The 26,994-nt window shown below is 45.9% G+C and overlaps 2 pseudogenes across 1 annotated transcript in view; both read right to left on the bottom strand.

Moving 5' to 3' along the window:
* Positions 1 to 2,301: 2,301 nt before the first annotated feature.
* LOC147127748 (uncharacterized) lies at positions 2,302 to 3,128 on the bottom strand (annotated as a pseudogene).
* Positions 3,129 to 3,365: 237 nt separating this feature from the next.
* The window catches only part of LOC147127747 (uncharacterized), a 33,383-nt pseudogene continuing 9,754 nt past the window's right edge, over positions 3,366 to 26,994 (bottom strand). Inside the window, exon 2 of the transcript XR_015084160.1 lies at positions 3,366 to 5,254. The product of XR_015084160.1 is annotated as an uncharacterized LOC147127747 (transcript). The remainder of the gene's footprint in view (positions 5,255 to 26,994) is intronic.

The raw sequence follows: 26,994 nt of genomic DNA, 5'->3' as shown, positions 1-26,994 counted from the left end.
ATTATATAGTAAGGCCAGGCGAGCGTGGAAAAAAAAGAATGATGGATGGCTGCACTTGACCCGCTACCATATTGTAACTTGGCTTCTGTGGCTAGCCTTTAGCTGCTTGGCCCGGCGCTACCCAGTCGCGGCCCCTACCGCAAGGCTGGAGAACTGCTAGCCTCAGATGTTGCCTTTTTCCGCCGTTTTGAGATCGCACAGGTCAATAAAGACGTTAATAACTTGTAGATAAAAACAAATGTACATATTCATTAGGGATGGGACGAAATCTCGTGCGTGGATTAGAACGCCACGAGATTTCTCGTCCCTGCACAGCACGAGATCTATTTTCTTTTGACGGCGTTTTTGAGTCCGGGTGAATATAGCAGATGTCCTAAAAGGAGCTGTCACTGAATGGGAACTTCCGAGGCCTAATCACGGAGTCGCTATTGTGACCGACAACGCTCGCAACATGGATGTGGCGATACCTGAGGCTGGCTTTGAGCCACACATCAAGTGCTTATCGTGCAGGCAATGAACTCAACGCTAGTGCGGCTGGTCCAAAGTTGGCCGCGTATCATGTTTGTTTAGACGTGTCAAGCGAATAGTTTCTTTTTTTCACCGATGCTCAACAGCAGCAGCACTTTTGAGCCGTGCAGTATTTTGTAGGTAAGTAGCAAAACCTTGAAATCGCATCTCAAGTGGACTGGGAGCCAATGCAAATTGGCTAATATCAGAGTAATATTATCGAACTTTCTCGTCCTTGTCAAGAGTCTTGCTGTGGCATTTTGGACTAACTGCAGACTTTTAATACTAGACATGGGAAGACCAGAGAGCAGAACGTTTCAATAATCGAGGCGAGATGTAACAAACGAGTGGATTAAAATCTATGCATCACTGATCAACAGAATTTTAGCAATATTACGGAGATGGAAAAATGCAGTTCTAGTAATATTCTTAATGTGCATTTGAAAAGACAGAGTTGGGTCGAACATAACACAAGATTTTTTGTTGAATCACTTTGGGTAATAGTACATTTATCGAGCCTCAAAGTGGTGTTCTTAAATAGGTGCTGATGACGAGCAGGGCCAATAATCAACATCTCGGTTTTATCGGAGTTAAAGAGCAAAAAATTGAGAGACATCCGTTGTTTAATCTCGGCAAGGCACGCCTCTAAATTACAGCAATTGGCCGGATTCGTTATCTCGAGCAGCATATATAATTGAGTATCGTCAGCATAACAATGAAAACTAATGTTATAATTACGTATAATAAATAATCACCAAACAGAAGCATGTAGATGCTAAACAATAGGGGTCCTAGTACGGATCCCTGCGGGACTCCACATCTAACTTTACAAAACTCAGAAGTCGTATTGCCCTGAATTACACGGTGTGTCCTTTCTGAGAGGTAGGAATTAAACCAAGAAAGTGCTGAGCTTGAGATACCAACACATCCCTCAAGGCGTTCTAATAGTATGTTATGATCGACGGTGTCAAAAGCAGCACCAAGGTCAAGTAAAAGTAGTATTGATGAGGTGTCGGAGTCCATAGCTCGGAGAAGATCATTAGTTACTTTAGCGAGAGCCGTCTCAGTAGAGTGATGGGCTTTAAATCCTGACTGAAGAATTTAAAATTGATTATTAGCGGCCATATAGTCACTAAGCTGTTGCGCTACAACTTTTTGAAGAATTTTCGCAATAAACGGGAGATTTGAAATTGGCCTATAATTACTGAGGTTCTCTGGATCAGGGTTTGGCCGCTTAAGCAGGGGTCGAATAATAGCTGTCTTAAAAGCTGTTGGTACAGTGCCCGAGGTGAGTGATGTTAATGATATTTAAGACGGAGGGTCCTAGGGTTGTAAACAGTTATTTGATGAGTTTACCAGGAAGCGGGTCGAGCACGCAAGTTGTCTGTTTTGCCGCACCAACTAATTTTGCTAGGCTTTCAAGAGATACTATATTAAAAAGAGATAGGGTTGTCAGACAGTTGTCAGCCATAATACCCCTGCTAGCATCAGTATTCGTGGAATTCAACAGGGTTTTAGGAGCGGTGTCCTTAATCGCATCCCGTATGCGCTCAATCTTCTGCGCAATGAATTGCATGAAGTCATAGGCTGAATGGGAGGAGCTATTTGAAGTCGGCAGCTGTTGCGTTAGCATTTCCACTGTATCAAATAAATATTTAGGATTGTTTTTATTTAGAACACTTCATCTGGAAAAGTAATTAGTTTTGGCTAAGGCGAGCGCTTCTTTGTATATTAGTAAGCTATCACACCATGCCTGATGGAAGACCTCAAGTTTAGTCGCACGGCATTTGCGCTCTAACCTCGGGTTAGTACCAAATCTAAAGTATTACCATTTTTATGCGTTGCCTTGTTAATTATCTGCATAAAATCAAAACTATCAATTATTTTCTGAAACGCCGCTGTAAGTGGTTCCGATGGGAGATTCATATGAATGTTACCCATAATCACTATATTATCTGCATGAGTTACCAAATCCGCCAAAAGCTCAGAGAACTCATCTAAAAATCAAGCGTACGAGCCGGGGGGACGATAAATAACTGCGAGAAAAACCGGAAATGAGGCTATAGATCGCGTAATGAGCACTTCAAATGTTTTAAAGACGTCGCTAGAATGCAGGCTATGTTTGAAATCAGATTCATAAATAAGGGCTACACCCCCACCTTTCTTAACAGGGCGTGCAACATGTGAGCTAACGAAGTTTGGAGGCAAGGCCTCGTTAAGCAGTCCGCTGATAGTGTAGTGGTACACATGCCTGAGTTGTGTGCGGGCAGCGTGGGATCGATTCCCGCTCAGTGACAGTGTCTATGTGTGCCCTGCGACTGGCTGGCGACCAGTTCGGGGTGTAGTCTGCCTTCGCCCATTGACGGCTGGGATAGGCTCCAGCAACCCTGTATAGGATAAGCGGTTTGGAAGATGACATGACATGACATGGCCTCGTTAAGCGGTAAAAAATTATCAGGTTTTAACCAGGTCTCGCAAAGCCTAATCATGTTAAGTTTCTGGTCTCTTATGAGGTCATTATCTAACAGGGCTTTCAAAGAGAGTGATCGAATATTAAACAGACCGAGTTTCAGTAAAATAGGTTTATCCGGATAATTGCCTATATCAGGATTCCTAATCATAATATGAATAAGATTGCGTTCCCCAGGTCCTGTATTGTACCTCGAACTGTAAGCGCGGCGGGAGTGTAAGACTGTCGGAATATGGTAGTTATTTATCAGCTCTCGAGTACTATTATTAACACATTGCACCACCTCGGTAGAAACAATATCACTATGTGATGCAGGAATGTGTGGTGTGTATGGCTCTAATCTAAACTAATATCTTAATATCCACACAAAATTTTCATGACCTCTCCAAAAGCTTATAGAAGATTTTATTTTTCAATTACATTTGAAGCATTAGGAGAATGAATTTTCAGGTTCCGTATTCACAGGATTTTAACGTCCAAATGAACCCTGATTTTGTCCAGTGAAAGACTATCACAAACACACAAAAAAAACCTTGACCGACAAAAGGAATTACTTAATCTTGGTGGATGGGGAAATAATAAAAAACGTATCAATGAAAAAATAAAGGAAGCAGTACTATGTATCAAGAAATAATAATAAGAGCAAACAACTAAATACCTGAACACTGAATAGCTTAATCAAACAAGGACCTCATAGGTCAACATACTGTATTCAACCTTTTTCATTGACAAAGAAGACTCATTAATCATTTGTATTTCAATCAGAATCATATTTACAATCCCCCACTTTCCCCATCAAAAGTCAAGGTGGGTTCTTGTGTGTATTTTTAAGGTTCGCTCCAGAGAGAATCTTTGGCCACAAACTGAGCAGGAAGTCGTTTTTTTCACCAGTGTGTGTTCTTGTGTGTGTCTTTAAACGTTGCTTCCGATTGAATCTTTGTCCACAAATTGAGCAGGAAAAAGGTTTCTCGCCAGTGTGGCTTCTTGTGTGTATTTTCAAGTTTCCCTTCTGAGAGAAACGTTGGCCACAAACTGAGCAGGAAAACGGTTTCTCACCAGTGTGGCTTCTTGTGTGTCTTTTTAAGTGTCCCTTCTCATAGAATCTTTGGCCACAATCTGAACAGGAAACAGGTTTCTCACCAGTGTGTATTCTTGTGTGTACTATTAAGCTTCCCTTGTGAGAGAATCTTTGGTCACAAACTGAGCAGGAAAAAGGTTTCTCACCAGTGTGGCTTCTTGCATGTGTTTTTAAGTTTCCCTTCTCAGAGAAACTTTGGCCACAAACTGAGCAGGAAAAAGGTTTCTCACCAGTGTGGCTTCTTGTGTGTCTTTTTAAGCTTTCCTTCCGAGAGAATCTTTGGCCACAAACTGAGCAGGAAAAAGGTTTCTCACCAGTGTGTGTTCTTGTGTGTATTTTTAACTTTCCCTTTTGAGAGAATCTTTGGCCACAAACTGAGCAGGAAAAAGGTTTCTCACCACTGTGCCTTCTTGTGTGCCTTTTTAAGCTTCCCTTGTGAGAGAAACTTTGGCCACAAAATGAGCAGGAAACAGGTTTCTCACCAGTGTGTGTTCTTGTGTGTGTGTTTAAGGCTCCCTTGTAAGGGAATCTTTGGCCACAAACTGAGCAGGAAAAAGGTTTCTCACCGGTGTGTGTTCTTGTGTGTCTTTTTAAGCTTCCCTTCTGAGAGTATCTTTGGCCACAATCTGTGCAGGCGAAAGGTTTCTCTTCAGTGTGTATTCTCATGTGTTGTTTCAAACTCTTCTTACAAGCAAATGTGTTCCCACAGTGAGAACATTTCCAGCTTTCGTTATCACCTATAAACTCCTCCTCATCATCATCATCATCATCATCATCATCATCATCAGCAGCATGTGACGACATGTCGTCACTCTCTGATAGTGGAGCTAAGAGGCCGTCTGCTTGCAATCCTCCACAGTGGTCACCATCACCTTCTGTTGTCATGTGTTGACATGAGCTGCTGCTTGGAGGCTCCTCCCCTCTGCTCACCTCACATTTATTTTGACCTTCATCTTCACTCTTCAAAGGGACACCGGTCGATGGCAGCTTGCACATTTCCTCCTCCTCCTCCTCTTTAATATAGTGGGGGTCTTCTCTCTCCTCTTTCATGTCAGGATGCTCTGGCTCCTCCTCTTTTTCGATGCAAAGAGACATCTGCTCCTCTTCCTCTTTGAAATGGCGGACTGCCTCATCCTCCTCTTCTTTAATATGAGGGTGCTCTGGCCTCTGCCGCTCAGGATGAACATCTTGACTGATGTCTGCAAGACAAGAAGTCAAATACACATGGTATTATGGTTTATCTGAAGAATGAGGGTGATTAGGACAGCCAGATGAGTTACGATTACAAAATACTGTTTGGTATTAGCAAACTGACTTACTGATGCATTTTTTAAAATTTAGTCTTTGGTTATTTGTGAAAAGACTTGCACATGGTCTGACATTGCACCTTATTTAGTGGTGGCCCTATCAAAAGCGGTACCGGCTTCGTATATTCATGATATAATGCAATAGGTTCTAATGATTTCATATTTTGTGTCTTTACACTGTATCATTTAAGCTGCTTTAATAAACTATTGTTGCAAATGCATTTATTGCTATGGCGATATAAAAATCTCACTAAAATCAATGCACTGCAATTTAAGAAAAAATGAAATATTAAGTCTTCAAAGACCTCAATTATACAGTTATTCAAGTCAAAGAAGTGCAGATAAAACACACACTTGAGGGGAACCGGTTGATCTATTTGTGAGGAAATCTAAAATCCAGGCGACCAAATGCGCACGTAGACCAAAGGAAAACAAAAGCCTATCAGCTAGAACATGAGGCTGTATCATGTTAAAAGTTGATGAGGAATCAACGAAAAGCAGTCTGACATGGTTCTTACTGCCTTCCAGATGTTTATAAACCAGGTTGTATTTTACTCAACTCAACTGTATTTATAGAGAACTTTAAGACAACCACCGCTGTATACAAAGTGCTGAACAAGGAGCGAAAACAAGTCATACAACAAACGAACAAATAAATTATGAAGACAAAAACATAAAGCGCCACTTATTTTCAATGGGAGACAGGTCTGGACTGCAAGCAGGCCAGTCTAAATCCCACACATTTTTTAATAGGCTTGTCAAAAATATCAATACTTCGGTACTTACTCGATACTTAACATTTTGAACGGATACAATACTAGCTTGCTGTGGCATCGATATTACCGATACCAAACCACTGACTTCGATACCAACAGCGGTTTGCCAACGTCTGCTCCCAATGGTCTGCTGCTCCCGCACACACTCGCGAAGCTTGCCCCTCCCTCCATCCCGCCCTCCCTCCCTCCATCCATCCCTCCCTCCGTCCCTCCCTCCATCCGTCCGTCCCTCCCTGCTCTGCCGAGTGCAGACTGCTCGTCAACTCCCTAGTTAGCCGCGCGCATGAGCTACAAACAAAGTACGACCGATTAAAAAAAAAAAAAAGTGTGCGCCCCAGGCTCCTGCAGCCGAAGCTGTGTCGCAATAGCACGGAAGCTCGCCCCCACTCGAGTTGCCGTGGTCCTTTCGGTCAGCCCCTCCGCTCACTTCTTACCGGCTGGCAAGCGCGGGGCGCGGCGTCTGCTTCTCTGAGCGTGCGCCCTTCCCACGGGTCTCCCCAGCAGTCGCCGCGGTGGCAGCGGTCGCCCGGCCCGGCTGGCTCATTCGGCCGACGCCGAGCCATAGAATGGGTAGGGCACATGACCCAAAGTCAGAATCGGCTAAGTACGTCTAATGGCAACATTGAACCAACAAGTTCAAAACTCAAATGCACATATCCAGCTAATATTTAGTTTATAGCATACGCAGCTGCAGCATATACAGAACCACTGCACATACATATGCATCATATGTTTACATAGACTGTTTAGATTAGATAGACTTCCTTGCTTGCCCATAAAATGCAGCGTTGTGTTTGTCATATATATATATATATATATATATATATTTTTTTTTTTTTTCCCTTTCTAAAGCAAGACAAGGTTAGCCAAGTGTTCAGTAGCATGTTTTCAGTAACAGCTGCATTATTGTATTGTCTTGAACTTCTCAAAAATAATACTAGATAATAATGCACAAAATGTATTAAAATAAATACTGGTTGAAAACAGCACTTTGAGTAATCCATGGTAAAGTTCACAAATAGTAAAAAGTTCATGAAATTGAAGAGCAGAGAAGATGGCCAATAACTGAAAGTATTTTAATTTATTAATTTTTTTTATTATTACTATTATTATTATCTGTGACTTGTTGGTTTGCCTTAATAGATAAACGTGTGGGTCTGGATACTCAGACAACTTACAGATTTTGTCAATTCATGTTACTGTAAGTGGTGGGTGTTATTCTTTTTCACTACCTCAAACAACTTGAAAATGATGTGCCATTGGTGTTGCACAGTATGGTTCTTTCTTTGCACTAGTTACGACAATTTACAGATTACTAATTGTTTTTCTTGGTGTGTTTTGTTCTTTGCACTACTTCTTCCTTTGTTTTGCACTACCCCATGCTCAAAATGTGTTCTTGGTTCCAGGCGTTGACTGTACAGATGGTTGTCAAAGTTAAATACTGAAGTTGTACTATTTTTTGCACTACCTCTTAAAAAAACTATTGTTTTAATGATAATTCAAGTTTTTTGCGATAAGGTTTTACAGTAAAAAAAAAAAAAGCCTGTGCTTTAATTTGTTCCGTGTGGTATCGAAATGGTATCGAGGAGCGATACTGAACCCAGTATCAGTATCGAAGTTGATATTCTAGTATCGTGACAAGCCTACTTTTTAACACGTGCAGAATGTGGTTTGGCATTGACTTGCTGAAATAAGCAGGGGCGGTTTTTGACGCAGTGCTGCCTGAGGGATTGAAGGTCATGGGTATTCAATGTCCCAGCTTTTTTGGAACCTGTTGCAGCCATAAAATTCAAAGTGAATGATTATTTGGTAAAAACAATAAAATTGATCAATTTGAACATTCAATATCTTGTCATTTGTAGTGTGTACTGAAGGGTCTGCAATTTATGTGGGAGTTTATTATAATTTCCCATATTTCATATTGTGTTCGTATAAATAGATTCTAGTTTGTTACGCTTGTTTGAATACTAGGTTCTAGTTTGTTGTGCGGATGGTTAAGTGATTGAATTTAAGTCTTATGTCATGCGACTGTACTGTACAGTATTAGTACGCCCGCGACGAGCGCGATAAAAAGGTTGGACACTTTTCCCCATCGTACAGAGCACCACGAGAAGCCGAGTGAGTTGAAGGAAACTAACAGTTAGCGAGGTTACTAGCTGCCGAGTGCCTCCACCTTAAGCTAAAGAACTTGAGGAGTTGTTCACCACAGCGGAGAGAACGCAATTGATTGATTTGTTTAATTGTTGATTTGGTTCCCTCTCGCTCTCTCTATACCTAATTTGAATTTGGTACAAGTAATTAAGTAGTTAAGGCATCCGCCAAACCTCGAAATTCCTCTAAGCTCCAGCACAAATTTTGGTCCTTCAAGCCGAATGTATCAGAATAGGATGTCTAGAGAGAAAAGTTTGCAGTAAAATGTCATATTTCCCCTGCTGAAGTTAAGTTATGCGCTGTCAGAGCGCCGAAAGCCCTTGAGACTAGATGACTATGTCATGAGAACACCAGACGAAGAGACAAACAGTAGTCCTAGTCCAGAGAGCGACCAGCGTGTGCTAAACACACCAGCTGACCAGACATTAGTGGACTTCAGTACCACACTGACGTTAGAGACACCCCAGCCAGTAGAGGGTGCTACAACCACACCGCAGGTAGATATGACTACTAACACTTCCCAGCTGCCTGAAGAGGATGAGCAACAAATGATGGCAGGCCAGACTAGTAACACCAGATTAATTTCTACTAATCCCCTGCCACTTAACACTGCCAACCAAGGTGAATTTAGGAAAGAGGAAAGGGAGGAGAGTGACTCAGAAGGAACAGATTCAGAATCCAGCCAAGACACCTTTCGGGGAATGTGAAGCCACACAAGGGGGAAGATTTCCATCACTTCCAACCAGGCGAGTTTTTCCTAGACACCCATCGAAATGGTAGGCCCGGCAGCAGAAAGTCCTGCTTATCTCGACGCAGCAGTGGCAGCCAGCATTCAAGCAAGTCAATCATTAAAAGCACAAGCTCCGAAATCCTAACCCAACTCCTGCAACAACAACGCGAGGACGCACTCATAAGAGAGGAGCGGTTCCGGCAAGATGCGCTCGACAGAGAAAGGAGAGCCGCAGAAGCATTGGAGCGGGAGTGCGATCGAGCGGCAGCCCAAGCCTTGGAGAACACACGGCTCGCAGCCGCGCAACTGCAATTTGCCTCTGCCTCAAGGCAAACATCGAAAGCATCCACCAGAGAAAACTCACCTATCTGCTGCCAGCATGGAAGAGAGGAGCGGCCGACGAGGTCTCCCAGACCCCCAAGGAGGTACCTGGAAGGGCGACTGGCTCACCTGCGAGAAGAGTGGCACGCATATTGGATGAGCTCTATGAGCTGGGAGAAATGGCAGACATAAAGGACGACCATGCTCTGGACGCGTACTCCCTGAAGATACAGGCTTTGGTGAGCATGCTGAAGTTCCAAGGGGACGCCGGTCACAGAGAGTTGTACGCAGGCTCCAACATAGAACGCTTTGTTAGGAAGATTCCAAAAGAGAGGGAAGAAAGGTTCCGACGGAAACATGAGCGTTTCTACCCCAACCAACCGTTGTCTAACCTTGTGGAGTTTTCAGAGTTCCTGAGGTCTGAGATGAGGCATATCCGCCTCCCCAAGCTTGAAGAGGCGAGGCGCTGTGGACGAGACAAGTCTGACCGAACCTCAAGCAACAAGGGACGGTCCACACGGGTACTGACGACCATCCCTGAAACCCCAGTAAAGGAGCAATGAGAGAACCTGAAAGGCAAACAGGGCGTCTCCTCAAAGAAAAAGGAGAGAAGAGACCTCCACCCCAGTCCCAGTGCTGTACCAAGACCCACTGGCTGGACAACTGTCCCATATTCAAAGAGAAGACTACAGAGGAGAAGAAACAGTGGATACTAGATCTAGATAAGTGATCCGCACCGACTATGTGGGCCCTGTTAGGGGTAGCAGTCCCCGCGTGCTGTTGAAAATAGTGCCAGTGGTCCTTCGGCACCGTGGCAAGACTTTGCTAATGCGTGAGGCTGCCACTGCACGAGGACTCAAGGGCCAAGCAGAGAATATGGATCTTCTCACCATCCAATCAGGGCGCATGACCATCAGTGGAAAGAATGTGGCCCTTATCATCACACCGGTCGGACGACCTAAAGAAGCCTACGAAGTGAGTCACGTGTTTACTGCCGCCGAGTTGTGCCTTTCCCAGTACGTCTACCCCATGGAGTTCCTGATGAAGAGGTACCCTCATCTCTGCAACCTAGGGATCGACTCTGCAAAGGAGGTGAAGCCCACCCTCCTGCTCGGCTCTGATAACATGCGTCTCACTTTACCCAAGCACATCATTCAGGGTCCACCTGGATGTCCTGTTGCTCTGCAGACCCCATTGGGCTGGACCCTCCAGGGCCCCACCCATCTAAGAAATGGGAACAACGGACCCACTGCCTCTACATAGGAGCAGGACATGAAGACGGGGCACTGCTGGAGAACATCCAGAAATTGTGACAGATGGACGTCACTCTATACAAGAACGAGAAGATGCACACTTGCTCCAAGGAAGACAAGAGTGCTATGGATCTTCTACATGCGAGAACCAAGCGTGTCTGGGAGCGCGGTGTCCTTAGATCTGCTACACCGCTCTTGAGAAGAAAGCCCATGCCAATCTTCAAAGTTCCCCCTAGCATAGCGATGCCGTGCCTGCTTAGCACAGAACGAAGACTCAGTAAAGACCCCGAGACAGCTACCGCCTATGCTGAGGACATGCACAAACTCATTGAGTCGGGAATCGTCAGGAAGCTGGAACCTGCAGAGGCGGAAAGAAGTGCTGAGTCATGGTACCTTCCCCACCACAATGTCAAGCACAACGGAAAGAACAGAGTGGTTTTAAACTGCGGCTTCCAAGTACGCCAGCAAAACCTGAACCTCCACCTCCTGCCAGGCAATAACACCCTGACTCCATCTCTCCTCGGCGTCATGGTGCGCTTTCGAAGGCAGAAGACCGCATTCAGTGGTGATATGAAGCGTATGTTTCATCAGGTCTGTCTGCTCGACAAAGACAAACCACTCATGAGGTTCCTGTGGAGAACAAATCCGGACGACCCAGAACTGTCCATCTATCAATGGGAGGTGCTGCCCTTCGGGGCGACTTGCAGCCCTTGTTGTGCCACCTACGCCCTGCAGCGTCACGTCGACGGCGGCACCGCGCCCCCTGGGGTCTCCGATGTTGTCCTCACAGTTTTTATGTGGACAACTGCCTTCACAGCGTGGAGACAGCAGAAGAGGCACGCAAGCTGGTGCATGATCTTCGCACCTTCCTGGCCACCGCTGGCTTTGATGTCTGACAGTGGGCTAGTAATGACCATGAGGTCATCCAAGACCTCCCGGAGGAAGCGAAGTCTGGCAGTAGTGAGACCTGGGTCTCCCAGCCCAGTGACAACGCCCAGGAGATGACGCTCGGTCTCCTTTGGCGCTTCAAATCTGACACCCTGTGCTAATGGCACAGGAAGATTGAGCCTCGTCATTACGTCACCATGAGGTTGATCTATAGTACACTGGCAAGTCAATATTACCCGTTGGGTCGCATCAACCCCTACACGACCCGCACCAAAGTTCTGATCAGAGAGCTTTGGACAGAGAAAAGGGGGTGGGATGAACCCCTGCCTGAGTCACTTGGGGCGAAGTGGAAGGAATGGGAGGAAGAGCTCCCCACCCCCCAACAGGTCGAGATCCCCAGGAGCTACTTTCCTCCGGGGATGAGTCTGACCAGCAGCAAGATCTCCCTTCATGTGTTCTGTGACGCATCCGAGATGGCCTGTGGTGCAGTAGCATACCTGCGTGCGGAAGAGCCCGCTGGTACAGTTCACGTCTCCTTCATCCTCGCGCGCTCAAGAGTTGCGCCCAAAAGGCAACAGTCAATTCCCAGACTGGAGCTCTGCGCTGCTCTAAGTGGAGCTCAGATGGGAAAGATGCTAAAGGAGGAGCTCCACCTGCCACTGTATGAAGTTTGGATGTGGTCCGACTCCAAAACCGTCATCCAGTGGATCCAGTCAACCTCGTGTAAATACAAGGTCTTTGTAGGGACTGGGGTGACGGAGATCCAAGAGCTCGTGGGAACCAGCTGTTGGTGCTATGTAGGAACCGATGTCAAACCGGCCGACATGATCACCAGAGGTGCAACCCTCGAGCAGTTGGCCCGTCCCAACTTCTACCACCAAGGACCAGATTTTCTTCGCAAGACAGAAACCAAGTGGCCTCCTCCCCCAAACTTTGATACCGCAGAGGTGGAAGCGGTACTAAAGAAGTCCATCTTCTGCGGACTCACAGGACTACAAGACATTCAGACCGATGGTCCAAAGGCTGAAGACTGCCATACATTAGAGGAGCTCCAGGAACGGACCTTCCACCATAGGAACCATGACCTGGGAGACACGACCCCTCAGCGCCGACGACTACGCCACAGCTGAAATTATGTTACTGCAAAGGTTGCAGCAGCAGGCTTTCGCAGTCGAAATTCCATGTCTCGAACGTAAGGTAGAGAGTTCCACGAGACAGTAAACAGACTACTGGCCCCCGAGCTGGACGATAAGGGCGTCATACACGTCGGAGGACACCTTCAACGGGCTCAGGGCCTCACAGAGGATAGCAAACACCCCATCCTACTCCCCTCGAAACATCCAGTGACCAACGTGGTGATCCGCCACCATGACACCAAGCTGTATCATCCAGGTGCGGAGCGGCTCATTGCAGAGCTCAGGAGGTTTTGGATTCTTCGCGGACGGGAGGCTGTGCGACAATACCAACGGTCATGTACAGTCTGCCAGAAGCTAAGAGCTCAGCCCGTCATGCCACGAATGGCTGACCTTCCACCCTGCCACCTGCGCCTCCAAGAAGCGCCCTTCTACAACACAGGTATGGACTGTTTTGGTCCCTTCACCATCAGGGCAGAAGTTGGGAGAGGAACTGCTAAAAGATGGGGAATCATATTCAAGTGCCTCACCACGAGAGCTGTCCATCTCGAGGGGTTTGCAGAAATGACAGCAGACGGCCTCTACCAGTCGCTCCGCCGATTCACGGGAAGGAGAGGGCGACCCCATACCCTCTGGTCCGATCATGGGACGAATTTCCGTGGAGAAGAAACTGAGCTCATCAGGAGCTACAACCAGATGAGTGAGGAGTTGAAGAAAGAGCTGGCCAGTCAGCAGGTCAGTTTCTCGTACAACCCTCCAAAAGCACCCCACTTCGGTGGGGCCTGGGAGATAGAGGTCAGGTCCGTGAAGTCTGCCCTCAGTGCCGCACTCGGAGCTCAGGTCCCCAAAGCAGAAGTCTTCAACACCGTGCTGGTGGAAATTGAAGCAATACTGAACTCCAAGCCACTGGGGTACGTCAGCAGCGATGTGGCCGATCTCGACCCAATAACACCGAACAGCCTTATGATGGGGTGGCGAGACGCTGCCCTCCCCCTTGCGGTCTACGCCTCCACTGAGATCATTGGCAGGAGACAATGGAGGTATAGTCAGGCCTTAGCCGACCAATTGTGGAAGAGGTTCACTACGGAGTACCTCCCATCCCTGCAAGGCCGTCGCAAGTGGCTCAAAGAAAGAGGCAACCTAGAACCAGTAACCCCAGTCATGATCGTGGATCAGGCACTCCCCGAGCTCGCTGGCTCATCGGACGGGTGAAGAACATCGTGAAAGGGGACGACGGAAGAGTCCGCTCAGCGGTTGTGGACGCTGGAGGAAGATCTTACAACAGACCAGTGGCACGACTGATCCAGCTACCTCCGTACTCTGACTCTGACCCTGACCCGCCTGACCTGACCGACTGACTACAAGACAGCGCACCCTCATTTAGTAGTTGCTGATTCGCACCGCGAATCAGGGGACGGCTGTACTGAAGGGTCTGCAATTTATGTGGGAGTTTATTATAATTTGCCCATATGTCATATTGTGTTCGTATAAAGAGGTTCTAGTTTGTTACGCCTGTTTGTATACTAGGTTCTAGTTTGTTCTGCAGATGGTTAAATGATTGTGTTTAAGTGTTAAGTCATGCGACTGTACTGTACAGTATTAGTACGCCCGCGACGAGCGCGATAAAAAGGTTGGACATTTTTCCCCATCGTACGGAGCACCACGAGAAGCCAAGTGAGTCGAAGGAAACTAACAGTCAGCGAGGTTACTAGCTGCTGAGTGCCTCCACCTTTCGCTAAAGAACTTGAGGAGTTGTTCACCACAGCGGAGAGAACGCATTCGTCGTTCGAAGCACAGCGGCCACCAGACACGATCGCGAGCTAGGTAGAAGCAGCTAGCTCACCACACGGACACCAAGGGACACCCACAGCCGTTCGTGTTGCGTCACGGTCTGCAAGGGCAGGCTGTGAGCCTCGGCTGTACAGGGCAGCGTCTTCTGAGTCCCCCGTCGTCACAACGGTCAGCCGCCCTCGACAGTGGAGCTCCTCCCCGACGTTTGGCAGCAGGTGCACTCACTTACTCGCCGGCGGGGAAAAGTTTCCCTGCCTCTCTCCTCCATTAACCGCGGCAACGTTGGCCAGAAAATTTTATTAGTTTCAATTTGGGCGCCCAATTAAATTTGTTTGTCATTAATAATCACTTAATAAATTCTAATTGTTGATTTGGTTCCCTCTCGCTCTCTCTACACCTCATTTGAATTTGGTACAAGTAATTAAGTAGTTAAGGCATCCGCCAAACCCCTAAAGTGAAATTCCTCTAAGCTCCAGCACATAGTGTATTCAATTAAATGTAGATTTGAACATGATTTGCAAATTATTGTATTCTGTTATTAATTTATGCTTTACACAACAACCCAAATTTATTGGAATTGGGTTTGTAAATGCATTTCAGAATTGGAATGTTGTGGAAACATTTAATTACATTTAGAATTGAATGATGTTTATAAGCTCCAATACGTGTCATTGGAAAAAATGGTTGGTACCCCTCTGTTGGTCAGTCGAATACCAAAATCCCACCTAAAGGACACTGTGCTTGTATGTGTGACTTGTATAAAACACACTCACTAGCATTTCCTTATGACTTATGGTTGATACAAGTCACATGCTCACATCGATATGCAGTAAAGTGATGTTCCGCTATCTGTACCATCCCTCCCCCCTGTAGAGACGTGGCAAGGCCCAGGACTCTTAATTGCTGCCCATGTAAACAAGCCTTATGGAAGGATGGGGTCACCTTCTTTACTACATATGATCCGTCAATTCTTACTCCCCCCTTTTATTTTCCCAAAAAGGTTCGCACACTTCGCATGTCTGTCAGTATTGTCTCGTCGAGTGGCGTGTTATCTGCTATCTGGTCTACTGAAAGTGTGTCATAAATGCCAACAGCTGCCTCCTCTGCTGCTTCGTGTGTGTGTGTGTGTGTGTGTGTGTGTGTAGGTGTGTGTGTGCGTGTGTGCCTTACCCCCCCCCTTTTTTAAAAAAAAATCTTTTTCTAATCACTGTTCTACATGCTCATGAACCATACAAAAATGTAATTTGTAACTTTGTGTCCGTGTTGCCCAAGTGTTATTTTATAATGAAAAGTACTACCTGTGTTGTTAATGCACTTCTTTAGTTAATCCCTTATTGTTTCATCCATCCTCTCCACCAATCCATCACTTTGAGGGTGGTCAGCACAATGATTCTTCAGATCAATGTGAACCATCAGTCCTATCTTTTTCACAATTTGGTTGACGAAACAGGTACCGTTATCAGTGTATATTTTTTTTTTAGAAATATCATATCTAGGGATGAAATCCCTTCAAAGTGCCTTTGCCACAGTCAATGCATCTAGATGATTGGTTGGGAATAGTTCCATTCATTTTAAAAAGGCATCTATGATGACCAAACAATATTTCCCCCCTCACTTTGGTTTCCGGCGCCGCGCGAGTGGCAGCCCGCTACAGTAGCTCCGGCTCATCAGTGAGCCTTTTGGTGTGTTTTTGTTCTTTAATATTACTCTACCTCATACCTTTTTCATATTGTTGATAGTCGTAACTTGCGTAGAAATGGACACCCAAACTGCGGTATTCTTGCTGCTGCTGATAGCTATTTTTTGCGCGATCGTGTGCGGCGACTTGGCTCGGAGCCGAGCCCCCATTGTTTACAGCCGGAATCAGCTGTTAGCACTTTGGGCTAACCATGCGCCGGCTCCCGGGGCGAGACCCGATATCCCCCGTGAGCTGAGGAGGAAGAGGCGGGGATCTCGTGCGGGGGTTAAACGCCGGGAAAGGAGGAGACGATACCATCCCGTCCTCCCGTCCGTTATCATGGGGAATGTTAGATCGCTCCCCAACAAGATGGACGAGCTAGCGGCGCTTACCCGGCACGAGAGGGACTTCCGGGAGGCTAGCCTGATGCTATTCACGGAGTCGTGGCTAACAGCGCTAACGCCGAACGCGGTCGTAGAATTGGACGGCTTCCAAATCATTCGCGCGGACAGGATGCTGGAGAGTGGAAAGAGGAAAGGAGGAGGGCTGGCTGTGTTTGTGAACGATGGATGGTGTAATCCTGGGCACATCACGATTAAGGAGCAGCTTTGCAGCAGGGATATTGAGCTGCTAGCTGTTGGCATGAGGCCATTCTACATCCCGCGAGAGTTTAGTCATGTGATCGCGGTGACCGTCCACGTCCCACCAGCTGCCAGCGGCGACACAGCCTGTGATGTCTTGACTGCAGCAGTGAGCAGGCTACAAACACAGCACCCAAATGCCCTGGTACTCATCTCTGGTGACTTCAATCATGCCTCCCCTTCCTCCTCTCTGCCTTCATTCACACAGTATGTCACCTGCCACACCAGAGACAATAAAACACTGGACCTTTTCTATGCCAACACCAAGGAGGCATACACATCACTGCCCCTCCCCCCGCTGGGCAAAGCTGATCACAACCTGGTGGCTCTCCAGTCTGTGTACAAACCTCTGGTCCGCAGGCAGCCAGCTGTGACCCGCACGGTTCAGAGATGGTCTGGAGAGGCCGAGGAGGCCTTAAAGGACTGCTTCAGCACAACTGTGTGGGAAGTATTCAGCGATGCTCACGGGGAAGACATTAGTAGTCTAACGGACACCGTTACAGACTATATAAATTTCTGCATGGGGAACACCATACCCACCAGGACAGTAAGGTGTTTCTCCAACAACAAACCCTGGATCACACCAGACATAAAAGCTCTCTTGAAGAAGAAGAGGAGGGCTTTTGCGTCAGGCAACATAGAGGAGCGGAGGACTGTGCAGCGCCAGCTGAGGAGGAGTATCAGAGAGGGGAAAAGGTCCTACAGGAAGAGGATGGAGGAGCAGCTGCTGCAGAATAACGCCAGGGGAGTCTGGGGGGGCCTGAAGACCATCTCAGGCCACGGACAACCCAAGACCCGGACTGGGGGGGACCTGCAGTGGGCAAATGAGCTGAATCTCTTTTTCAATATGTTCGATCAGATGCCTGCCTCCATTCAGTCTCTCCTGCTGCAGCCTCCACCTACTCCTCCTCCTGGGCGTGTCACCCCCTCCCCCCTTTTCTCCACAGTCTCCAGCTCCCAGCTACACCAGATAGCCACCACTCCCTCCTGCCCAGCCTTGGCCTTCACAACATCTCAGGTGAGGAACCAGCTGAAGAAGATGAAGGCGAGGAAGGCAGCGGGTCCAGATGGCATCAGCCCCCAGCTCCTCAAATCCTGCGCAGACCAGCTGTGTGGAATTGTCCAGCACATGTTCAACCTGAGCCTGAAGCTGGGCAGGGTCCCCCAGCTATGGAAAACATCCTGCCTGGTCCCGGTGCCAAAGACCCCCCACCCGAAGGAGCTCAACAGCTTCAGACCAGTGGCGCTGACGTCTCACCTGATGAAGACCCTGGAGAGACTGGTCCTTGTCCACCTGCGCCCCCTGGTGAGCTCCTCAATGGACCCACTCCAGTTCGCATATCAGCCTGGCATCAGTGTGGATGATGCCATCATCTACCTCCTCCACACTTCACTCTCCCACCTGGAGAAGGCGGGGAGCACTGTGAGGATCATGTTCTTTGATTTCTCCAGTGCTTTCAACACCATCCAGCCCACCCTACTGGGAGACAAGCTGGAGCGGGCGGGGGTGGCCCACCACCTCACCACATGGATCCAGGACTACCTCACAAACCGGCCACAGTATGTGAGGACACAGGACTGTGTGTCTGACGTGCTCCTCTGTAGCACGGGGGCCCCACAGGGAACTGTCTTGGCTCCCTTCCTGTTCACCCTCTACACCTCGGACTTCAACTACAACACCCCTACCTGTCACCTGCAGAAGTTCTCTGACGACTCTGCGATTGTCGGCCTCATCACAGGCGGAGATGATCGGGAGTACAGAGAACTTACTCAGGGTTTTGTGGACTGGTGCCAGCAGAACTGCCTCCTGATTAATGCGGGGAAATCCAAATAAATGGTGGTGGATTTCGGTAGCGCCAGCACTCTTCACCTGCACCAGTGAATATCCGGGGAACAGATGTTGAGAGAGTCTCAACTTACAAGTACCTGGGTGTTCATCTGAACAATAAACTGGACTGGTGCGACAACACAGACGCCCTCTATAGGAAGAGTCAGAGCAGACTCTTCCTACTCAGGAGACTGAGGTCTTTTGGGGTTCAGGGGACACTCCTCAGGAACTTTTATGACTCGGTGGTTGCATCGGTCATCTTCCAGGGAGTGGTCACCTGGGTAGGCGGCGTCTCGGCCCGGGACAAGAAGCGGCTGGACAAACTGGTCAGGAGGGCCGGCTCTGTCCTGGGCTGCTCCCTGGACTCTGTGGACTCGGTGGGGGACAGGAGGATGTTGGCCAAGCTGTCATCAATGCTGGACAACCCGGACCACCCCCTCCAGGGCACCCTAACAGCACTCCACAGCTCCTTCAGTGACAGACTGTGCAAAGGAGAGATTCCGCCGTTCCTTCTTGCCTGCTGCTGTCAGACTCTTTAACAAGAACATTGTGTAGTCTCTACAAACTGGCGGACATTCGTGCAATTGTGCAGTCCTGCACCTGAGCTCATATCGTGCAATACCCAATATTCCCCACTACTGTAATACCGTGCAATACTCAACATTCCCCACTACTGTTAGTCTAGTTTTATTTTTTATCCAATGCTGTCCCTTACATTTCACTACAGCACTGCAGCACTGTCACGTACTTAGAGTATTTTTTCCTCTGTACTATGTACAGGCCGAAATGAGTGTTCCTCATACTTTTTATGTAGATGTAGGTTGGTGTGTATATACATGTGTATATACACATGTTACTGCGTATATTTACATAGGTTTGATCCTAAATGTTTGCCGTCAATGTTATACATTAATGGCCACATTATGCCGCCGTCCCTGTGTGACCTATATCTTTGCTGCTGTAACAATGAAAATTTCCCCACTGTGGGATCAATAAAGGCATTCTTATCTTATCTTATCTTAGACCATATGAACAATGTAAAACAGTCATTGTGGTGTAGGGAAACATTTGTATAGATATCTTTACAAAATAGGTCTGCCGTTTGGTCGTACACAGATGTCATCTCTTAATGTCGCACCATTTTTTTATTTTTTATTTCGTTTTTCCTAAAGTATTTGTTCAGCTTCAGGGCGTTATTGTTGCATGTCATTCACAATATAATTATTTTGACTATTTTTCCCATTAGGAGTTTTTTTAACATATTTTTGAAAGTGGACTTTGTATGTATAATCTTAATCGTATCAAGTAATGAGTTCCATCCTGTGATTGCTCTGTAGATTGTTGAAGATTTTAAATGATTTGTTCTGGGTTTTGGAATCGCTAAATAGTTTCAACTAGCTTGTCTTGTGATGTGATTGTGTTCTGGGCGTGCGCCCGGCCCTGGCCACGGATCTATCTCCCCAGCAGCCGCCACGGTGGCAGCAGTCGCCCTTCGCGGGGTCGATGATCCTGCCCGGGCCGGTCCGGCTGGCTCATTCGGCCGACGCCTAGCCATGGAACTGACGCGATGCAGTTTATGACCCAAAAGTCAGAATCTAATCTAAGTACGTCTAATGGCAACATTGAGCCAACAAGTTCAAAACACAAATGCACATATCCAGATAATATTTAGCTTATAGCATACGCAGCTGCAGCCTATACATAAACAATGTACATACATATACATCATGTTTACATAGACATTTTAGATTAGATAGACTTTCCTTGCTTGCCCATAAAATGCAGCGTTGTGTTTGTCATATATATTTTCTTTCTATAGCAAGACCAGGTTATTAGCCAATCAATTGGTGTTCAGTAGCAGGTGCATTATTTTATTGTCTTGAACTTCTCAAAAATAAAGCTCTTGTGAAAAATAATACTAAATAAGATCTGCACGCAGCCCTCGCAGGCCTGGCAACGTTGGGGTCCCGGCACGTTGGGATGCTCGCACATCGGAATTGAATAATCCAAATTATCACGTGGATCAAGTTACAGCAGCTTTTGTAGTCAAGGTGAGTCCAAACTTGAAAGTAAGTTCAAAATGGCAGACTTCCTCTTAGGTTTAGCATATGGCACCAAGAGGCTTTTTTTGTAGTTCTTTTTCTGTTTTATATACTGTCAAATTTTCGTCGATGTAGGTGAAGCGTGCAACCGGGGCCAATATTTATAAATTTTCTAGGGTGCGGTAGCGAGCCATCTTTTAAAGATTGCACAATTGAATAATTGATTATTGATTTATTTACCAAGCCTTCTATGTGTGCAAGGTTTCATGACTTTTTGTGCATGTTTACTTAAAATCAGCATTGTGTTATTGGCAAACTGGGCGTTACCATGGCAACGGCTTTTTGCGAAAAATCTCAAACTTCATGTTTTAACATCATGAAGGCCTAAACACTCTTCCGAGGAAATATGAGGGAGATCTGGCAAATCTGCCAGGAGAGAAACATGAAAGAATAACACATGTACTTCATTTAGCCAGTAGGTGGCGCTCCCATGACGATGAAAAGTTAGTTTGTTGATGTCTTCAGGTATAGACTCTTATCACGTGTGAAATGAAAAAAAAAAAAGATATTATCATGTGGATGACATTACAGCTGCTTTTAAAGTGTGATGTTGAACTGTAAAGTAAATTAAAAATGGCGGACTTCCTGTTAGGTTTAGCACTTGGCTCCAAGAGACTTTTATCAAATGTCAGTAGATTTTTAGAAGAAAGTATCATATGGGTCAAGTTCCAGCAGGTATTTTAATCAGAGCAAATTCATACTTTAAACTTAATTCTAAATGGCCGACTTCCTGTTTGGTTTAGCATATGGCTCTTTTGTAGGCCTTGAACTGTTACAACAGTTTTTTGTAAATGTCGAAGAAACGTACAATCGGGGCTGAATTTCTTAAAAATTTGTAGGGCGCGCTAGCGATCAATTTATTACAAATTACACAAAAAAAAAATATATATATTGATGATGAGGTGGACCCGATTAACCCGCTAGGATAAAAACAAAGAAAATAACATGTATTTCATTTGGCCACTAGGTGGCGCTACGACCACTATGAAAAATAAGTTCGTAGATGTCTTCATCCCTTGCCTATCATCAAATATGTAAAATTTCGAGAAGATTGGATGATCCGAGTCAAGTTAACACTGTATTTACTGTCACGTCACCATGGCACATCAGCCATAAACGAATAATTTAAGCGCCGTCACCAAGTACTACTGGAAGACGAGAGAAAGCAGAAAGCTGGAGTATCGTAAATCCATCTAACTTATTAACTAATATCCCCCGGTTTTCCCAAAATTGCTGTTATGTAGGACGTATTAACGTGCATCGTTAAGTTTCATTTCTCAAAGCAGCGGGTTGCAGTCAAAGTTGCGCCGTGTTGTGTTTCAGCTTTGTGCATTATTTTGCTAACATTCGCCGAGCTATTTCACTCCAGTCCAATTGTGTTGGTGCTTGTCGGTAATGTTAGGTTGGTTCCGCTGCGTTATGTACATATAAACAGTAACACATGACATCAGTTTATGTATCTGCTCCGTAAAGCTCTCTGTGGGCGCAAGCACAGCATGCAGAGTGTATTTAGGATGTTCTCCTCCCACTGCTTTAAAAAAAAAAAAAAAAAATCCTAGAGGAAACACTGGCCTGCTGACCATAGTCCGTGACTGTACTAATATATAATGTGTGCTTTTTCATTGTTATATTTAAGTATGCACTGCTTTATCTGTTTCAGGTTTAAGCAAACTGATGTTATTTATTTTTGTTAATTATTTTACTTGGAATGCTGCACATGCACGCACACATTGTTTCACCGTAATGTATGGATAAATACCTCATTCATGTTCACACGTCATGATACCTTCCTAAAAGAGATGTGACTGTTCAATTTCAAAAGTTTTTTTTTACTTTAATAAACAAAGAATATAAATAAGCTTTCAGAAGTGTTTTTGGAATTAATAATCGTCAAGTCAAAAATAATCGCTAGATTAGTCGAAAAATTAATTGTTAGACTAATCGACTAATCGTATAAATAGTCAATAGATTAATCGGGAGAAAAATAATCGTTTGGGACATCCCTACACTAACGTGTAACGCCATGTGAGTCACGACGCGCCTTTGCGTACTGTACACAGTGGTTCAACGGATCATCTTTGAACCATGAGCGGTACGGATCAAGAATCACGGTTCGGGCCGGGCACGATCCGCAGAATGGTTGGTGAAAAAAAAAATGTGCGCATTATCATTAAGTCAACGTAATTACTTGACTTACTTTGAAGTTGACCCCCGTGGTGGTAACAGCTAACTTGACTTCCGTTTTCGACGTCTTGGCTTGCCACCTACATCAACACAACGCCATCTCGAAGTCATATTCAGTCGCTAATTTAGGACACTAACAAACCGCAAGTTAATTACGCTCTCATTGTATGATACGGCACAAGTCCCCGGCGTTAGTGGCTAGCAGCTGTTGTCATTAGCAACAAGTGCCTGGCTTGTAGTTCACAGCTGTTCCTTGGCTTCCCTTTTTTTTTTTAAACTTCTTTTCCAATATTGTGGAGATGATTTTGTAATGCGCTGTCCATGTATAAAGGAAGGTGAATTAAAGGGACTCTTGGATGATCTTAAAATTGGCACTTATATAAAAGGTTTGCATGTAAAAATGACATCAGTATTAAAATGCCCCTAACACCCCCCGCCCCTAAAAGCCTCTGTAGTGATTTAAGTGATTTAATTTTTGTGATTAGATTTACGACAGATTGGCTCACCCCCTTTTGGAGCTCTGCTTGTTATTTTTTTCGGTCGTAGCAGTCTATGTCACAGGAGGGAGGCAAGCGTGGTAATATTGCTCGCTTTAGCAGTTCTGTTGTCTAAAACGCAAATGCACGTTACTACTCTTGTCCACTTACACCTGTGAAAGTAGGGGTGGGCGATATGGGCAAAAAAAGAAATAAATCGCGATGTTTTAAAAAGACCTCAATCATTTGACGATATTCAACAAAAAATATTTTAAATCTGCACTTGCTTGATAGACCAATTGTGGATAGACAGCGTTTGTGAACAACATCTCTTTTAAATTGCTAATACAGCTTCTGTAAAACATAATGATATTCTATGACAATATGTAACAATAAAGTACAAAAAACTATGTATAGACTTACATAGATTTTTGGGAATATTTATGTCATTTAAATGTCTCTGCTGTTATTCCATAATGATATGACATTTTGAGCTGTAGTAAGTAAGTACTGGTGTACCACTGCCAACTACTAGAACAAGACTAGTAGATCAGAATGAGAAAAGGGTGTCAACTACATCAATCAGAATGGGAAATAAATGTATTTGGTACGTGATTTGTGTGACAGAAGTGTCATCCAGCGAGAGAAAAAAAAAGGCGTCATGACAACACCTATTCTCATACATTGGCCACCGTATTCAGAATAAAGTTGAATAACAAAGCTGCAACTTACCAAAAAATTGCATTTTCCTACTCATTCATCACTTTGATATGTAGACTTGTGACTTTATTCGTGTTTGGGTGTATCCTGGCATCATACTCATAAGCCGCCGTAGTAGTTTGCGCAACATGCCTCAGGAATACATGCTAGTTATGAATGATGCGGACTAAAAGCGTCTAAGGTGAATGTTAACCGAACATCCAGGCTGTCACGTTTGACTTTCTTGCTAAAGTACTGGGCGTGTGTGTGCTTGAGTGCGTTTGTGTTTGTTGGCTCAAATCTGTGACTGTTTTCTGAATGTGTGTTTACTAAACTTTTATTTCGCATGCTTGCGCGGTCGCCAAGTTTTCCTTGTAATCCATATGGCCCGTGGTGGAAAAGAATTGCTCTTCCCGGTGACCGTTTTGGCACATCTAAGAATGTTATTCCCACCGATGTCAGTTTTGTCAAGCTCAAACCATTTACAGACTACGGACAACGTGGACTTGCTATTATTACCCGCTGGACACTCCTCCATACTTGAAACAGAGCGGCTGCATTGTGGACAGTCACGTGACTGGGTCCTGCCCGCTGATTCGTTGAATGATAACTTCCTGCTCCTTTGCTGTCAATGCAACCTGATTTGCCGAATGAGGGTTTCAGCATTTCCTCATACTTTGTGGCCGTTGACTGACTTGTTATGCTTTTCGAGGCAGTATTAATACTCGATAATGTAAAATTACCAGAGCTGGGCACTTGACCCTTTTTTGCCCGTCCGGCCGCGACCCTCCACCCTTGACCTGGATACCCTTCCAGTTGCGACCCCCCGGCCAAATTCATAAACATTGGACATCGACCCCCGCCCCGCTGCGACCGAGAAAAAAAACAAAAAAAAAACGTGCACGACGCCCCCGTGGGAGGGATGCTAACGGAAGAGGTTTATTTAAAGACAATTAGCTGGATAACTTACTATTCAAACACGCTGCGGACACGCTTCAAACGCACCAATTACTCACGTACTTATTATGGACCTACTTTTCCAGGCATAGTTATTCGCCCTGTGATTTCCTCGGTGCACTGCGACATGCGCCGAGTGATTGTAATTTCAAGTGCTATCAGTGATTCAACTCGTCTGTGAATGAATGCCGTTCACGCAATAAAAAGAAGCTGTTAAGAAGTTATTAAGTTGTGAAAGACACAACAACCCAGCTGCGTGTACTTACTTCCATTGCGAGCCCTGGGATTGGTTTTGTCATATTGTATAATTATTTGGGTCCAACAGACGACAAGTCTGCAAGCATTCAAATTACTTATTTTCCACACGGCCCCTCCTTCACACTTCCCGGCCGTCAAAATAAAAGTATGCCAGCAAACAACTACACAGCAGTTTTGCTACGGCGTACTTCCGGAAGTAGGGAAGTGCATGATGTGCCAGTGTCATACTTTAGTGCTGCGCACAGCTTGAATATACTCCCGGACACAATTTGTTTTGAAAGAAGCCTAAAAAGAAGCCATTCACCGAGAAGGCTGAGATTAAATTTGGCCGCCTCGCAAGCACGTCACACGAATGAGGGCCGATTAGTGGGCAGGACTAAAATCCATTTCCGGCCATGCTTAGTCCAGCCATTTTTAAAAATGTGTCACCCCCCCACCCCTCCGCCCCAAAAATGGGCATCCGGTAGGGCCCAGGGACGGACTGCCCAGCTCTGAAAATTACACATCGTGAAAGCAAGATTGACGATATCGATGACGATATATATCGCCCACCTCTATGTGAAAGTATAAAATTGTTCTGCACAATAGCTTGGATTTATTGACATAAAACCTGATCCCACCCGATCACCTCCACAAAATCAAAAATACCGTGGCGATTGTTTCTCCACTTACACAAGCTGAAGCGGACAAGAGCAGGAATGCGCACACAAACCCCGAATGGTTATATTTCGGACACTTAGCTACACTTAACTTGTGTCAAATCTCAGGAGGCAGACGTGACTGGCAGCAGTCAAACATTCAGGCTAGCAAGACATTTATCCCCCTCTGGCTAACAGTAGGATAACAGCACGGCCATTAGCAACAACTAGCTTCAGGCCGTTAAAACAAAAGGTATTAGCACAACAACATTAGCTCCTTACTGTCCGTCCAGCCTGTGTTGATTTTCATGTCGCGGGGTTGCCTCCCAAGCAGTCGCATGCGTTGTCTGACACCGCTTGCAGCCGCCAGCAAGGAGGCTGACTGCACAGCTGAGTGTGGCTGCACTGGAACGCACCATTTAGGCTGTTACGTTCCATTGGATGGCGTGTTGTCGGTCGAAAAACTGGGGCCATTCCTTATCCAAATAAAATGCGCACGTCTACTTATTCCCACTTCAGTCTCTGTAAAAAAAAAAAAAAAAAAAGTAGTCCAGGACTACCTCACAAACCGGCCACATTATGTGAAGACACAGGACTGTGTGTCTGACGTGCTCCTATGCAGCACGGGGGTCCCGCAGGGAACTGTCTTGGCTCCCTTCCTGTTCACCCTCTACACCTCAGACTTCAACTACAGCACCCCTACCTGTCACCTGCAGAAATTCTCTGACGACTCTGCGATTGTCGCCCTCATCACAGGCGGGGATGATCAGGAGTACAGAGAACTTACTCTGGGTTTTGTGGACAGGTGCCAGCAGAACCGCCTCCAGATCAATGCAAGGAAATCCAAAGAGATGGTGGTGGATTTCTGTAGGCGCCATCACTCTTCACCTGCACCAGTGAATATCCAGGGAACAAATGTTGAGAGAGTCTCAATTTACAAGTACCTGGGTGTTCATCTGAACAATAAACTGGACTGGTGCGACAACACAGACGCCCTCTATAGGAAGAGTCAGAGCAGACTCTTCCTACTCAGGAGACTGAGGTCTTTTGGGGTTCAGGGGACACTCCTCAGGAACCTTTATGACTCGGTGATTGCATCGGTCATTTTCCAGGGAATGGTCACCTGGG

The sequence above is a fragment of the Filicampus tigris genome, chromosome 21, assembly GCF_054856515.1.
Source record: "Filicampus tigris isolate MCC_2025a chromosome 21, RoL_Ftig_1.0, whole genome shotgun sequence".
NCBI lineage: Eukaryota > Metazoa > Chordata > Actinopteri > Syngnathiformes > Syngnathidae > Filicampus > Filicampus tigris.
This window is presented reverse-complemented; position numbering and strand designations above follow the sequence as displayed.